At 41.2% G+C, this 16,531-nt stretch overlaps 1 protein-coding gene across 1 annotated transcript in view; it reads left to right on the top strand.

Moving 5' to 3' along the window:
• The first annotated feature begins 332 nt into the window (after positions 1-332).
• Positions 333-16,531, top strand: part of LOC121388204 (cyclic nucleotide-gated cation channel beta-1-like) — a 198,998-nt gene continuing 182,799 nt past the window's right edge. The window contains exon 1 of the mRNA XM_041519472.1: positions 333-481. The gene's annotated coding sequence lies outside the window, so the exon portion shown is untranslated. The remainder of the gene's footprint in view (positions 482-16,531) is intronic.

The raw sequence follows: 16,531 nt of genomic DNA, 5'->3' as shown, positions 1-16,531 counted from the left end.
CTGGACTATAGAAAGCTTGCTGGTACCAATCCGGTGGAGATTGCTGTAGACACACATGCAGTAAGTGACAATGATGGCAATGCTAGGGACAATTGATCCCCACTGTTCAGCCAAACTGTCTCTTATTGATGTATCATCTGTATTTATTATATTGTCTCCAGGTCCTCACTGCAGGCATTCATGTTGCCATGGAAACGAAAGGTTTGTTTTCCAACTGGATGTTGTGTCGCATCATCGGAGAGAACATATATCCAATTGATTTTTCCGTAACCATGACATCATAAAATGACAATAGCTTTGCTTGTATATATATATCTGTGTGACGGGCATCAGTGAATTTTCCTCTTGTTGTGGCTTTCGAAAACAATTACATCATCAAGATAATGATCGTGTCTCTTTTCTTTCTTTTTTTGCCAGTTGTCAGATGGGTGTCGATGTGGGTGCCTTCGTTAACACGTTTGTGAAAGAATAGGAGGGAGAGGTTAGTAGAAAGTCTTCTTTGTTAAGCCTTGTTCTGTGTTAGTCACACTGTGCTGGAGTTCAGGTCGTGATTAAAGGAAGGATTCTTCCTCTCAATTTCCAATCATTTCATTTGGAGGAGATCAATAAGACATGGTTGGTTGTGTGCAGAGTTTAGTATTATTACGGTACGTTGTTTTATTGTCACTAGAATAACATGTAGAGTTTAATATTGTGAGGTTATTTCATTGTCACAAGAACAACCCATAGATGGGATTGTTATAATTATCTACGCTTTGTCGTTTCTCATAAATACCTGGTTTTGTGATTTTGGTTATTATGAATATAGGTTTTGTAAATATCATCAAATAGGTGTTTCCATACTGGTTTTGTGAATATTTATTGTGAAAATATATGGTCATATTGTCACAAGAATAAAAGGTAGACGGGTTTGTTATAATTATTTCTACGCCTTGTCATGATGATGCTTTCTTTTTCTTTTTACAAATGTCACTGGTTTTACAAATATCACAATTCAGAGGGGGTTGGTTTTTGTGTGTTACAAACTACACCAGGTTTGTGATTTATTACAAATGTTTTAGTTTTTATGTGTTACAAACTACACCAGGTTTGTGATTTATTACAAATGTTTTAGTTTTTGTGTGTTACAAACTACACCAGGTTTGTGATTTATTACAAATGTTTTAGTTTTTTTGTTAATGTTACTTGTGTTGTGACTTCATTTGAAACAAATACCTCGTTTTGTGATTTGGTTGTTATGAACATAGGTTTTGTAAATATCATCAATTAGGTGTTTCCATACTGGTTTTGTGAATATTTGTTGTGAATAATAACTGATTGTATGGTTATATTGTTGAAATATCACCAGTTTTATGGTTTATAATACAAATAATATATGATTAGTTTTGTGATTTATATTACAAATATAATTATTGTTTGAAAGTTGAATGTTATTATTAGCAATATTCAATTCAGTTCAATTCAATTCTTTTATTGTATGCAAGGCCATAAGGCCATATATACATTATCTCATATATTGATGTATTTTGGGACCAGTTGTTCAAATGATTTGCCAGCTGTTTTAGAAATACCAAATGAAAACATTTATTTTTATACATATGTTTTATGTAGCATACAGTGGATTATGCATACGTGATACACGTCGTTATACATCAAGTGTAGTAGCATACATCAAGTGTAGTAGCATACAGTGGATCATACATACATGATACACGTCGTTATACATCAAGTGTAGTAGCGTACAGTGGATCATGCCTACATGATACACGTCGTTATACATCAAGTGTAGTAGCGTACAGTGGATCATGCCTACGTGATACACGTCGTTATACATCAAGTGTAGTAGCGTACAGTGGATCATGCCTACGTGATACACGTCGCTATACATCAAGTGTAGTAGCGTACAGTGGATCATGCCTACGTGATACACGTCGCTATACATCAAGTGTAGTAGCGTACAGTGGATCATGCCTACGTGATACACGTCGCTATACATCAAGTGTAGTAGCGTACAGTGGATCATGCCTACGTGATACACGTCGCTATACATCAAGTGTAGTAGCGTACAGTGGATCATGCCTACGTGATACACGTCGCTATACATCAAGTGTAGTAGCTTACAGTGGATCATGCCTACGTGATACACGTCGCTATACATCAAGTGTAGTAGCGTACAGTGGATCATACCTACGTGATACACGTCGCTATACATCCAGTGTAGTAGCGTACAGTGGATCATGCCTACGTGATACACGTCGTTATACATCAAGTGTAGTAGCGTACAGTGGATCATGCCTACGTGATACACATCGTTATACATCCAGTGTAGTAGCATACAGTGGATCATGCCTACGTGATACACGTCATTATACATCAAGTGTAGTAGCATACAGTGGATCATGCCTACGTGATACACGTCATTATACATCAAGTATCTACATAAACACATGATGGTTCAGTTTAAAGTAATGCAATTTCCTCTTCTCTACACTTTAATGCTTTTACAATATAGATTCCTAAATTTTTAAAAATATCTTAATTCCTTGTTGCCATTAAGGTAGAAAGGGAAACATTGTTTTTCTTGTTTAATTGCTACATTTTCTGTTCCAACCAGTGCACCACAACTTGTCAGAAACCGTGGTATGTGCTATCTTGTTTGTGGGAAAGTGCATATAAAAGATCCCTAGCTACTAATGTAAATATTTAGCAGGTTTCCTTTCTAAGACTATATGTCTAAATTACAAAATGTTTGACATCCAATAGCCAATGATCAATAAATCAATATGCTCTAGTGGTGTTGTTAAACAAAACAAACTTTAATTGCTACATAGGCTAATGTTTGCATGCTCAGCTATCGATTTGAGGACCTGGATCAGTCAGTAGAGCACTCGCCACCGGGGGATCTAATCACCGCAGTGGACCCATTCTCTTATTGGGTGTTTCCCTGTGACGTCCCAGCCAGGACAGGAGTGGGACGTAGCCCAGTGGTAAAGCACCCGCTCGATGCACAGTCAGTCTGGGATCGATCCCCATCAGTGGACCCATTCTCTTATTGGGTGTTTCCCTGTGACGTCCCAACCAGGACAGGAGTGGGACGTAGCCCAGTGGTAAAGCACCCGCTCCATGCGCAGTCAGTCTGTGATCGATCCCCATCAGTGGACCCATTCTCTTATTGGGTGTTTCCCTGTGACGTCCCAACCAGGACAGGAGTGGGACGTAGCCCAGTGGTAAAGCACCCGCTCGATGCGCAGTCAGTCTGGGATCGATCCCCATCAGTGGACCCATTCTCTTATTGGGTGTTTCCCTGTGACGTCCCAACCAGGACAGGAGTGGGACGTAGCCCAGTGGTAAAGCACCCGCTCGATGCACAGTCAGTCTGGGATCGATCCCCATCAGTGGACCCATTCTCTTATTGGGTGTTTCCCTGTGACGTCCCAACCAGGACAGGAGTGGGACGTAGCCCAGTGGTAAAGCACCTGCTCCATGCGCAGTCAGTCTGTGATCGATCCCCATCAGTGGACCCATTCTCTTATTGGGTGTTTCCCTGTGACGTCCCAACCAGGACAGGAGTGGGACGTAGCCCAGTGGTAAAGCACCCGCTCGATGCGCAGTCAGTCTGGGATCGATCCCCATCAGTGGACCCATTCTCTTATTGGGTGTTTCCCTGTGACGTCCCAACCAGGACAGGAGTGGGACGTAGCCCAGTGGTAAAGCACCCGCTCGATGCGCAGTCAGTCTGGGATCGATCCCCATCGGTGGGTCCATTGGGTTATTTCTCGTTCCAGTAATGCATCACGACTGGCATATCAAAGGCCATGGTATGTACTACCCTGTCTGTGGGATGGTGCATATAAAAGATCCATTGCTGCTAATCAAAAAGAGTAGTCCATGAAGTGGCGACAGCGGGTTTCCTTTCTTAATCTGTGTTGAGTGCGTCGTTAAACATTTCCTTCCTTCCCAACCAGGTCACCATGACTGGTAAATCAAAGTTCATGGCTGTTCTATCTGTGGGAAATGGCATATAAAAGATTCCTTGCTGATAATAAAAACAAAATGTAGTGGGTTTCCTTTAAGATTATGTGTAAAATGTTTGACATGGAATAGCCGATGGTTAATAAATAGTGGTGTCATTAAACAAAAGAAATCTATAAACAAATAATATAAACCTATAAACTGTTTAGTGGTATAAGACAGTACACTGACATCTCTCTCACTAACGACTAACAACTGGCTTTCTTTCAACTTAGTTTCATGCTTATGGGTGAAACCTATAAACTGTTTAGTGGTGTAAGACAGTACACTGACATCTCCCTCACTAACCTCTAACAACTGGCTTTCTTTCAACTTAGTTTCATGCTTATGGGTGAAACCTATAAACTGTTTGGTGGGTAGGTGTAAGACAGTACACTGACATCTCCCTCACTAACCACTAACAACTGGCTTTCTTTCAACTTAGTTTCATGCTTATGGGTGAAACCTATAAACTGTTTAGTGGTGTAAGACGGTACACTGACATCTCCCTCACTAACCACTAACAACTGGCTTTCTTTCAACTTAGTTTCATGCTTATGGGTGAAACCTATAAACTGTTTAGTGGTATAAGACAGTACACTGACATCTCTCTCACTAACCACTAACAACTGGCTTTCTTTCAACTTAGTTTCATGCTTATGGGTGAAACCTATAAACTGTTTAGTGGTATAAGACAGTACACTGACATCTCTCTCACTAACCTCTAACAACTGGCTTTCTTTCAACTTAGTTTCATGCTTATGGGTGAAACCTATAAACTGTTTAGTGGTGTAAGACAGTACACTGACATCTCCCTCACTAACCACTAACAACTGGCTTTCTTTCAACTTAGTTTCATGCTTATGGGTGAAACCTATAAACTGTTTGGTGGGTAGGTGTAAGACAGTACACTGACATCTCCCTCACTAACCACTAACAACTGGCTTTCTTTCAACTTAGTTTCATGCTTATGGGTGAAACCTATAAACTGTTTAGTGGTGTAAGACAGTACACTGACATCTCCCTCACTAACCACTAACAACTGGCTTTCTTTCAACTTAGTTTCATGCTTATGGGTGAAACCTATAAACTGTTTAGTGGGTAGGTGTAAGACAGTACACTGACATCTCCCTCATTAACCACTAACAACTGGCTTTCTTTCAACTTAGTTTCATGCTTATGGGTGAAACCTATAAACTGTTTAGTGGTGTAAGACAGTACACTGACATCTCTCTCACTAACCTCTAACAACTGGCTTTCTTTCAACTTAATTTCATGCTTATGGGTGAAACCTATAAACTGTTTAGTGGTGTAAGACAGTACACTGACATCTCCCTCACTAACCACTAACAACTGGCTTTCTTTCAACTTAGTTTCATGCTTATGGGTGAAACCTATAAACTGTTTGGTGGGTAGGTGTAAGACAGTACACTGACATCTCCCTCACTAACCACTAACAACTGGCTTTCTTTCAACTTAGTTTCATGCTTATGGGTGAAACCTATAAACTGTTTAGTGGGTAGGTATAAGACAGTACACTGACATCTCCCTCACTAACCACTAACAACTGGCTTTCTTTCAACTTAGTTTCATGCTTATGGGTGAAACCTATAAACTGTTTAGTGGTGTAAGACAGTACACTGACATCTCCCTCACTAACCACTAACAACTGGCTTTCTTTCAACTTAGTTTCATGCTTATGGGTGAAACCTATAAACTGTTTAGTGGTGTAAGTCGGTACACTGACATCTCCCTCACTAACCACTAACAACTGGCTTTCTTTCAACTTAGTTTCATGCTTATGGGTGAAACCTATAAACTGTTTAGTGGTGTAAGACGGTACACTGACATCTCTCTCACTAACGACTAACAACTGGCTTTCTTTCAACTTAGTTTCATGCTTATGGGTGAAACCTATAAACTGTTTAGTGGTGTAAGACAGTACACTGACATCTCCCTCACTAACCTCTAACAACTGGCTTTCTTTCAACTTAGTTTCATGCTTATGGGTGAAACCTATAAACTGTTTAGTGGGTAGGTCTAAGACAGTACACTGACATCTCCCTCACTAACCTCTAACAACTGGCTTTCTTTCAACTTAGTTTCATGCTTATGGGTGAAACCTATAAACTGTTTAGTAGGTAGGTGTAAGACAGTACACTGACATCTCCCTCACTAACCACTGGCTTTCTTTCAACTTAGTTTCATGCTTATGGGTGAAACCTATAAACTGTTTGGTGGGTAGGTGTAAGACAGTACACTGACATCTCCCTCACTAACCACTAACAACTGGATTTCTTTCAACTTAGTTTCATGCTTATGGGTGAAACCTATAAACTGTTTAGTGGTGTAAGACAGTACACTGACATCTCCCTCACTAACCACTAACAACTGGCTTTCTTTCAACTTAGTTTCATGCTTATGGGTGAAACCTATAAACTGTTTAGTGGTGTAAGACAGTACACTGACATCTCTCTCACTAACCACTAACAACTGGCTTTCTTTCAACTTAGTTTCATGCTTATGGGTGAAACCTATAAACTGTTTAGTGGGTAGGTGTAAGACAGTACACTGACATCTCCCTCACTAACCAGTAACAACTGGCTTTCTTTCAACTTAGTTTCATGCTTATGGGTGAAACCTATAAACTGTTTGGTGGGTAGGTGTAAGACAGTACACTGACATCTCCCTCACTAACCACTAACAACTGGCTTTCTTTCAACTTAGTTTCATGCTTATGGGTGAAACCTATAAACTGTTTAGTGGTGTAAGACAGTACACTGACATCTCCCTCACTAACCACTAACAACTGGCTTTCTTTCAACTTAGTTTCATGCTTATGGGTGAAACCTATAAACTGTTTAGTGGGTAGGTGTAAGACAGTACACTGACATCTCCCTCACTAACCACTAACAACTGGCTTTCTTTCAACTTAGTTTCATGCTTATGGGTGAAACCTATAAACTGTTTAGTGGGTAGGTGTAAGACAGTACACTGACATCTCCCTCACTAACCACTAACAACTGGCTTTCTTTCAACTTAGTTTCATGCTTATGGGTGAAACCTATAAACTGTTTAGTGATGTAAGACAGTACACTGACATCTCCCTCACTAACCACTAACAACTTGCTTTCTTTCAACTTAGTTTCACCTATAAACTGTTTAGTGGGTAGGTGTAAGACAGTACACTGACATCTCCCTCACTAACCACTAACAACTGGCTTTCTTTCAACTTAGTTTCATGCTTATGGGTGAAACCTATAAACTGTTTAGTGATGTAAGACAGTACACTGACATCTCCCTCACTAACCACTAACAACTTGCTTTCTTTCAACTTAGTTTCATGCTTATGGGTGAAACTTATAAACTGTTTGGTGGGTAGGTGTAAGACAGTACACTGACATCTCCCTCACTAACCACTAACAACTGGCTTTCTTTCAACTTAGTTTCATGCTTATGGGTGAAACCTATAAACTGTTTAGTGGTGTAAGACAGTACACTGACATCTCCCTCACTAACCACTAACAACTGGCTTTCTTTCAACTTAGTTTCATGCTTATGGGTGAAACCTATAAACTGTTTAGTGGTGTAAGACAGTACACTGACATCTCCCTCACTAACCACTAACAACTGGCTTTCTTTCAACTTAGTTTCATGCTTATGGGTGAAACCTATAAACTGTTTAGTGGGTAGGTGTAAGACAGTACACTGACATCTCCCTCACTAACCACCAACAACTGGCTTTCTTTCAACTTAGTTTCATGCTTATGGGTGAAACCTATAAACTGTTTAGTGGGTAGGTGTAAGACAGTACACTGACATCTCCCTCACTAACCACCAACAACTGGCTTTCTTTCAACTTAGTTTCATGCTTATGGGTGAAACCTATAAACTGTTTGGTGGGTAGGTGTAAGACAGTACACTGACATCTCCCTCACTAACCTCTAACAACTGGCTTTCTTTCAACTTAGTTTCATGCTTATGGGTGAAACCTATAAACTGTTTAGTGGTGTAAGACAGTACACTGACATCTCCCTCACTAACCACTAACCACTGGCTTTCTTTCAACTTAGTTTCATGCTTATGGGTGAAACCTATAAACTGTTTGGTGGGTAGGTGTAAGACAGTACACTGACATCTCTCTCACTAACCTCTAACAACTGGCTTTCTTTCAACTTAGTTTCATGCTTATGGGTGAAACCTATAAACTGTTTAGTGGTGTAAGACAGTACACTGACATCTCCCTCACTAACCACTAACACTGGCTTTCTTTCAACTTAGTTTCATGCTTATGGGTGAAACCTATAAACTGTTTAGTGGGTAGGTGTAAGACAGTACACTGACATCTCCCTCACTAACCACTAACAACTGGCTTTCTTTCAACTTAGTTTCATGCTTATGGGTGAAACCTATAAACCGTTTAGTGGGTAGGAGGTGTAAGACAGTACACTGACATCTCCCTCACTAACCACTAACAACTGGCTTTCTTTCAACTTAGTTTCATGCTTATATCCAATTAAGGTTCATGCATGCTGTCCTGGTCACAGACCTCAGCTATCTGGGCTGTCTGTTGTTAATTGTTAGTGGTTAGTGAAAGATAAGAGGATGCAGTGGTCTTACACCTACCCACTGAGTTGTTAAAGCTTGCTCTGGGTGGGAGCCGGTACCTGGCTGTGAACCCAGTACCTACCAGCTTTATGTCCGATGGCTTAACAACGATACCACTAACCCAGTGTCCTGAACAGATAACTCACATAGTTGAGATGTTATGTCTCCAGAAGAGTAGTGTCTCACTAGTACTCAAGTACTCGGGCACGGGCCGAGTCTAGCAAGACTGGAATCCGTTCACAGGAGGCGAGTACCAGTAAAAGTGAGACAATGTAGAGCATTACTTTGAGCAGTGACTAATCAGCAATACAAGTTACACAATAATTAAATGCAGAGCCGGTTTATCTTAGTAGGATATATAGCACATTTCATGGGCCCCGGGCTTCAGGAGGCCCCGCAGTGATGTGTACATTTATTTTCCCCAGGTCATTTTCCCCTCTCCCCGAGGGGGTTGCAAAATATATATCCTGGGAAGGGGGACCACGGTTATTTGTGCTACATGGCCTGCGGGTCTTTAAACTGGCTCTCACTATATGATCAGGTGCTAGATGATCTTTTTAATCTGCCGTCTGTACGTCACAATACTTAATGTATCAACCGGTTTCTAAATGCAATACAGTGGCATGATTTGTCATCCATGTTCAGCACTGGAATTAAGATGCATAATGCTATTTTACTTTATTCCTTAGTCTCATTATCATCTAGTGTAAGTGTACTTGAGTGGAATATTTTGGACTTGTGGTGGCCCTACCGGTAGTGAGACTGGTAAGCCGAGTAATGTTGCGTTTCTTAGTAGAAAGGTTTCCTCTTCCACGGAGATACTACCGACTGTGGCAATTAGGCAACAGAAACATGATGATAATAACCTCTAATAGATTCAGTGATAATTATAAATATCCAATCAATGTTTTTATGACAAAATCGGAATACCGTAGTTTATACATGGCAGAGATCAATTTCATGAGATCACACCTGATATGACATCATCAGACACTGTAGCAAAACACACATTACTCAGTGAATTTTGCAGGTTTTAATTGGTTTACTGTTCTTATTGTTTTAAATATTGTTTTAATTCAGTTGAATCATTGAAAACTAGTTGATTGTAATACATTTATTTAGGCTATGAACGGTTCTTTCCTTTTAAATTGTAATTACTAGTAATGGAATAGACTGCTTTGCAAAATGTATGGAAACTCGTCTGGGCCAAAAACATTTATTTGAATTTTATCTCTTTCATAGTTTCTGTGAATTGTAGTTGGCCATGTCTTGGAAATACAGGCGATACGACAACCCAGATGTACCATTTCAATGTAGAAATGATTATGAATTAACTATCGACTGGGATCTGTGTGCATTGTGCCAGGATCCGTCAAATAAAGCACCCCTAATATGTCCAGCTAGGGGGAGCAGGATACATCTACGTTTATCATAATTTGATATTGTTTCAAGAACTAGACGAGTCACCAATAGCTGTTCCTCTTATCGAAAATGAATGAAGGGTTTGGTTTTCAAGAAACTTTCAGAACTCATGAGGCATCCTAGCAATTCATGTGGCACAAAAGTAAACAAGACTGTTTTGAACAGGACACGAAAGGTAACAGATGATCATCCTAGCCGTCTGAAAACAAGAAAGTTTACAGATGACTCATTTAGTGACAAAGTAAAAACAAACATTGTCTGTTTTTATCTGCAATGGTTCACCTGACATTGTAGGATTTTATCGAGCACCTACTCTGTCACTGGACTATAAAATTCGCACTCATGATCAGTGACTGAAAGACCGAGAGCTACTCAGGAAGCTTTCTTACTGTCAGAACAAATGTTTATCTGTTTTGAACAGGCATGTACCAGTGAATCACGATTGTTGTTGCAGAAGTTGTGGCATACATTGAAAACTTACGTGATGAGCCTCACACTGCCCCTGTTTTTACAATAGGTTATCTGTCTCGAATCTGTTCCTCCTGTCTCAGTCATCTTGCTTTGAAGGATAATGTGCATACTACTCACTTGCGACAAAAGATTGAGGCAACCATACCAGACTTGGTACATGCAAAACAGGAAAGAGATGTCATACTTCTGTTTGATAAAGGCATTGGAAATACTTTAAAACAAGCATGTACTCTACCTGCCTTTGAGCTACTTAAGCAGCCCAGTTCATAAGGAAAAGTGTGTGTGTGTGGGTGGGGGGGGGGGGGGGGGGGGGGGGGGGGTGATTCAAAGTCACATTCAATGACAACTGTCAAGAAGAATCAGTGCCATGAGTTTTATCCAGGATGGTCCAACAAGTATAGAACAGTTTGACTCGGAAGTCAAGCCACAAAGACAGCTGTACTTACTCTTTCACAGATGATTGTTTTCAACTGCTGGAAGATTGCAAAAGATACTATTTTTAAAGACACAAGAAAGAGAGGGATACCCCTCTTTCCATTTATCTCGGCTTAAAAGTGCACGCAGAAAAAAGAAAAGGCTTATAGATGCACTTTCCACCCTTGGACTATTATTTCATATGATAGGGTAATGCCAATATAATCTCATGTAGCACACCTTGTCTGCAAAATATTTGAAGAAGAGAAAGTAGATGTGCCTACAAAAATGAGGAAATATCTGTTCAAAGCTGGAATAGTTAATAATATAGACTATAATCCTTCGTCGACTACCACATCTGATTGTTTCCATGGAAGCAGCATTTCTCTTATTCAACACAGAGTAATTGAAGATAAGGGAGAAGAGCAACAGAGGCCCCTCATTGGGGGCAAATCAAATATTGAAAGTCGCTATATTCTTTTCTTGCCATCTGATTACACAAATGTTCGTCCTGTACCTGAGCGAAAAAACAGATCAGTGAGTGCCTACATCACCAGGACCAGACGTTCAAAACCATGTATCTCTTCATCAATGCACTGATGTTCCAACATCCATTATTGGACTGTTGCCTCTCCTCATGGAAAATGCACACAGTATAGCATTAATGAAACATACTATGAGTTTGGTAAGACAAGCAATCATACATCTCAATCCTGGACAGGCACATGTGTTTATCATGGACCAACCATTCTTGATGGGGCAGCAATTGTGCAGATGTTGTCACCAAAACTTAGAAATGCATTTAAAGAATATGTGGACAGTATAGTTCTGCCATACATCTTGAAAAATGTTGAATGTGCTTCTGGAGTAAACATTGTTTTTGATGTATACCACCCTGACAGTCTGAAGGCACATGCCAGAGAGAGTCGAGTGTGTGGAGTGCAGAGAAGGGTGTTGCAGTCTGTGATGTTACTTGGTAACTGACATATCTTCTTCAGAGTGGATGACCACAAAACTGAATTATTTCAGTACATTGCACAGGCAGCATTTGAAAAAGTTGATGTGTAGGAGAAGACACTGGTTATGACATGTGGCGACAAGGTGCTTAGCATCCCTCATAGCAAAACTACAAGCAGCCTGGAAGTCTGCTCACACGAGGAGGCCGACACTAGGATCTTGCTTCACCTGTGCACATGAAGGCTTGAAGAAGATTCCGACCCGAACCACAGATAGAGATATACTTCTCGTAAACAATGGAAACAATAGCAAGATTTGTTGTTCTCATGTATGAACGCACCAGTGTGATTCAGAATGTGGGTGACTATAGACACAGCAAGGAAGGTTGCTTGAGATTATTTTTCAGTACCATGTACTTTTTAATTTTTAATGTTGTAGTGTTATGCATAAATAAAATAATGACCTCACTGACCTAATTAAATGTGTGGCCACTCCCACCAGAGGTCATGCTAAAGGTGTTTCTGTTGCTCATATTATTCAGATAGGGTCCAAGTACCCACCTACAAAATGACATGTCTCTACTATAAAGTGCACGATTTTATGGTATTTCCTACCTAACCAGTCCCACTACAAATAGTATGTAGGACCTTAATTGGATATACATGTAGAAGGCAGAAAAAAAAGATAAAATGGAAATCAGGGCAGGATCCGGGAAATATTAGGAGGGGAGCGACTAAAGTGAAATGGCACATGGACCAACTTGTGAAAAGGACAATCTAATGAAAATTTAACAAAAAAGAAGATAGAAACATAGAGGCATTTGAATATATTTAAGGTGGGGTGGGTCCCCTTGTCACCACTTTAATCCACCTTTGTAAACAGAAGGAAGGAAATGTTTTATTTAACGACGCATTCGGTTACGATTATATGGTGTCAACCTTTGTAAATAGATCTAGTTTAAAATGCACTGCACTGTCATTGAACAAATATTTCCTTCCTTTCTTTTTTAATTGTAACTCATATGTCACATGTCTGTTTCCGTATCATTTATGTGCATTGTGTCTGCTGCCCACTTCACACCCACATGTCGGTACATCCATGATTAATTTATTTTGTTATCACCGACCTGTATCCATCTGTCACCATTTAAAGAGCTTTTATCCTGTCGCTCATCGCCTATCCTTCTGTTACATGTGTATGGCCATGGAAAAATAACTACTGCCAGTGTACTGGGCATGTATTGCACAATGTTTATCGATAATGAATGTTTGTTTTGTTTAACAACACCACTAGAGCACATTGATTTGTTATTGGATGTCAAAAATTCAGTAATTTTGACATATACTCTTAGAGAAGAAACCCGCTACATTTTTTCATTAGTAGCAAGGGATCTTTTATATGCACCATCCTACAGACATGATAGCACATACCACGGCCTTTGATATAACAGTCGTGGTGCACTGGATGGAGTAATAATATAGCCCAATGGGCCCACCAACAGGGATCGATCCCAGACTGACCACGCATCAAGCAAGCACTTTACCACTGGACTACGTCCTGCCCCTGTTGTAATAAATGGAAATCAAACTGTTTTCAAACATTTATTTTGGTCATTTGTAAACAAAAATATTTGAAATAATTTTATGTTGATTTCATCATCTTTTTCAAATTTCAACCATTTACAAACTGCAGTTTGTTTGAGACCATTTTATTTAGTGCACACATTTTGTTCTGTGAGTATCTGTGTGATGGTGCATATAAAATATCCCTTGCTATTAATGAAGATATGTAGTGGGTTTCCTCTCTAAGACTATATGTCACAATTACCAAATGTTTGACATACAATAGCCGATGATTAATAAATCAATGTGCTCTAGTGGTGTCGTTAAACAAAACAAACTTTTTCTGGGAGTATATATCATTTAATATTGGGAGTATTTAGCACATTATCTTTCTTCCTACGACTCTTATCTAAAGTTAAACTTTGTTTTACAACACCACTAGAGCACACTGCTGTTTTAATCATCAGCTACTGGTTTTCAAACTTTTGACCAGTAGTCTTGGAGAAAACCTGCTACATTTTTTCTTTAGCAGCTAGGGATCTTTTATATGCACTATCCCACAATGAGGACAGCACATTCTACAGCCTTTGATATACCAGGTCTCACTACACAGTTCACTTCCGGGTGAGAGTTCATTCATCACGGTCCACTATAGCAGCTAGGAATCTTTTATATGCACCATCCCACAATGAGGACAGCACATTCTACAGCCTTTGATATACCAGGTCTCACTACACAGTTCACTTCCGGGTGAGAGTTCTTTCATCACGGTCCACTATAGTTCCTAATTGTGACACATGTTGTGCTTCACATGTTCACTTCTAGGAATTGGGAAAGATTTAAAACAATTTGTATGTTTAATGGTAAGCCTTATGGCTGTATTTTGCCCATGTAATACTGTGCATTGGCTTTTTGGGACATGGGTGTATAGTGGAAGAGACAGCCAGAGTGAATTGGTTAATGAACCACCTGTTCAGACTGGTAATACAGCCAGATGCGGTCATATAGCCAAAAACTGAGAGAGAAATGTTCTCTATTTTGGAGTGAAAATAAATGCTTATGTTCTCAATGGTGTATGTTGTTAGTGCCAACGAGAACCCGTTCTATTGGCAATCTTCATTTGAAGTTGGGCAATTTAACATGGGTTTCAATGGCAGGTGACATCTGCATAGTGAGACCCCAGTCGTGGTGAACTCATTGAGATGGGGAAGGTTTCAATGGCAGGTGACATCTGTGTAGTGAGACCCCAGTCGTGGTGAACTCGTTGAGTTGGGGAGGGTTTCAATGGCAGGTGACATCTGTGTAGTGAGACCCCAGTCGTGGTGAACTCGTTGAGATGGGGAGGGTTTCAATGGCAGGTAACATCTGTGTAGTGAGACCCCAGTCGTGGTGAACTCGTTGAGATGGGGAGGGTTTCAATGGCAGGTGACATCTGTGTAGTGAGACCCCAGTCGTGGTGTACTCATTGAGATGGGGAGGGTTTCAATTTGGCAGGTGACATCTGTGTAGTGAGACCCCAGTCATGGTGAACTCGTCGAGATGGGGAGGGTTTTAGTTTGGCAGGTGACATCTGTGTAGTGAGACCCCAGTCGTGGTGAACTCGTTGAGATGGGGAGGGTTTCAATGGCAGGTGACATCTGTGTAGTGAGACCCCAGTCGTGGTGTACTCATTGAGATGGGGAGGGTTTCAATTTGGCAGGTGACATCTGTGTAGTGAGACCCCAGTCATGGTGAACTCGTCGAGATGGGGAGGGTTTTAGTTTGGCAGGTGACATCTGTGTAGTGAGACCCCAGTCGTGGTGAACTCGTTGAGATGGGGAGGGTTTTAATGGCAGGTGACATCTGTGTAGTGAGACCCTAGTCGTGGTGAACTCGTTGAGATGGGGAGGGTTTCAATGGCAGATGACATCTGTGTAGTGAGACCCCAGTCGTGGTGAACTCGTTGAGATGGGGAGGGTTTCAATGGCAGATGACATCTGTGTAGTGAGACCCTAGTCGTGGTGAACTCGTTGAGATGGGGAGGGTTTCAATGGCAGATGACATCTGTGTAGTGAGACCCCAGTCGTGGTGAACTTGTTGACATGGGGAGGGTTTCAATGGCAGATGACATCTGTGTAGTGAGACCCCAGTCGTGGTGAACTCGTTGAGATGGGGAGGGTTTTAATGGCAGGTGACATCTGTGTAGTGAGACCCCAGTCGTGGTGAACTCGTTGAGATGGGGAGGGTTTCAATGGCAGATGACATCTGTGTAGTGAGACCCTAGTCGTGGTGAACTCGTTGACATGGGGAGGGTTTCAATGGCAGGTGACATCTGTGTAGTGAGACCCCAGTCGTGGTGAACTCGTTGAGATGGGGAGGGTTTCAATGGCAGATGACATCTGTGTAGTGAGACCCCAGTCGTGGTGAACTCGTCGAGATGGGGAGGGTTTTAGTTTGGCAGGTGACATATATGTAGTGAGACCCCAGTCGTGATGAACTCGTTGTGATGGGTAGGGTTTCAATGGCAGATGACATCTGTGTAGTGAGATCCCAGTCGTGGTGAACTCGTTGAGATGGGGAGGGTTTTAATGGCAGGTGACATCTGTGTAGTGAGACCCTAGTCGTGGTGAACTCATTGAGATGGGGAGGGTTTCAATGGCAGATGACATCTGTGTAGTGAGACCCCAGTCGTGGTGAACTCGTTGAGATGGGGAGGGTTTCAATGGCAGATGACATCTGTGTAGTGAGACCCTAGTCGTGGTGAACTCGTTGACATGGGGAGGGTTTCAATGGCAGATGACATCTGTGTAGTGAGACCCCAGTCGTGGTGAACTCGTTGACATGGGGAGGGTTTCAATGGCAGATGACATCTGTGTAGTGAGACCCCAGTCGTGGTGAACTCGTTGAGATGGGGAGGGTTTCAATGGCAGGTGACATCTGTGTAGTGAGACCCCAGTCGTGGTGAACTCGTTGAGATGGGGAGGGTTTCAATGGCAGATGACATCTGTGTAGTGAGACCCCAGTCATGGTGAACTCGTCGAGATGGGGAGGGTTTTAGTTTGGCAGGTGACATCTGTGTAGTGAGACCCCAGTCGTGGTGAACTCGT

The sequence above is a fragment of the Gigantopelta aegis genome, chromosome 14, assembly GCF_016097555.1.
Source record: "Gigantopelta aegis isolate Gae_Host chromosome 14, Gae_host_genome, whole genome shotgun sequence".
NCBI classification, from domain to species: Eukaryota; Metazoa; Mollusca; class Gastropoda; order Neomphalida; family Peltospiridae; genus Gigantopelta; species Gigantopelta aegis.
The sequence above is the reverse complement of the archived record's forward strand: the minus strand, read 5'-3'. Positions and strand labels throughout refer to the sequence as shown.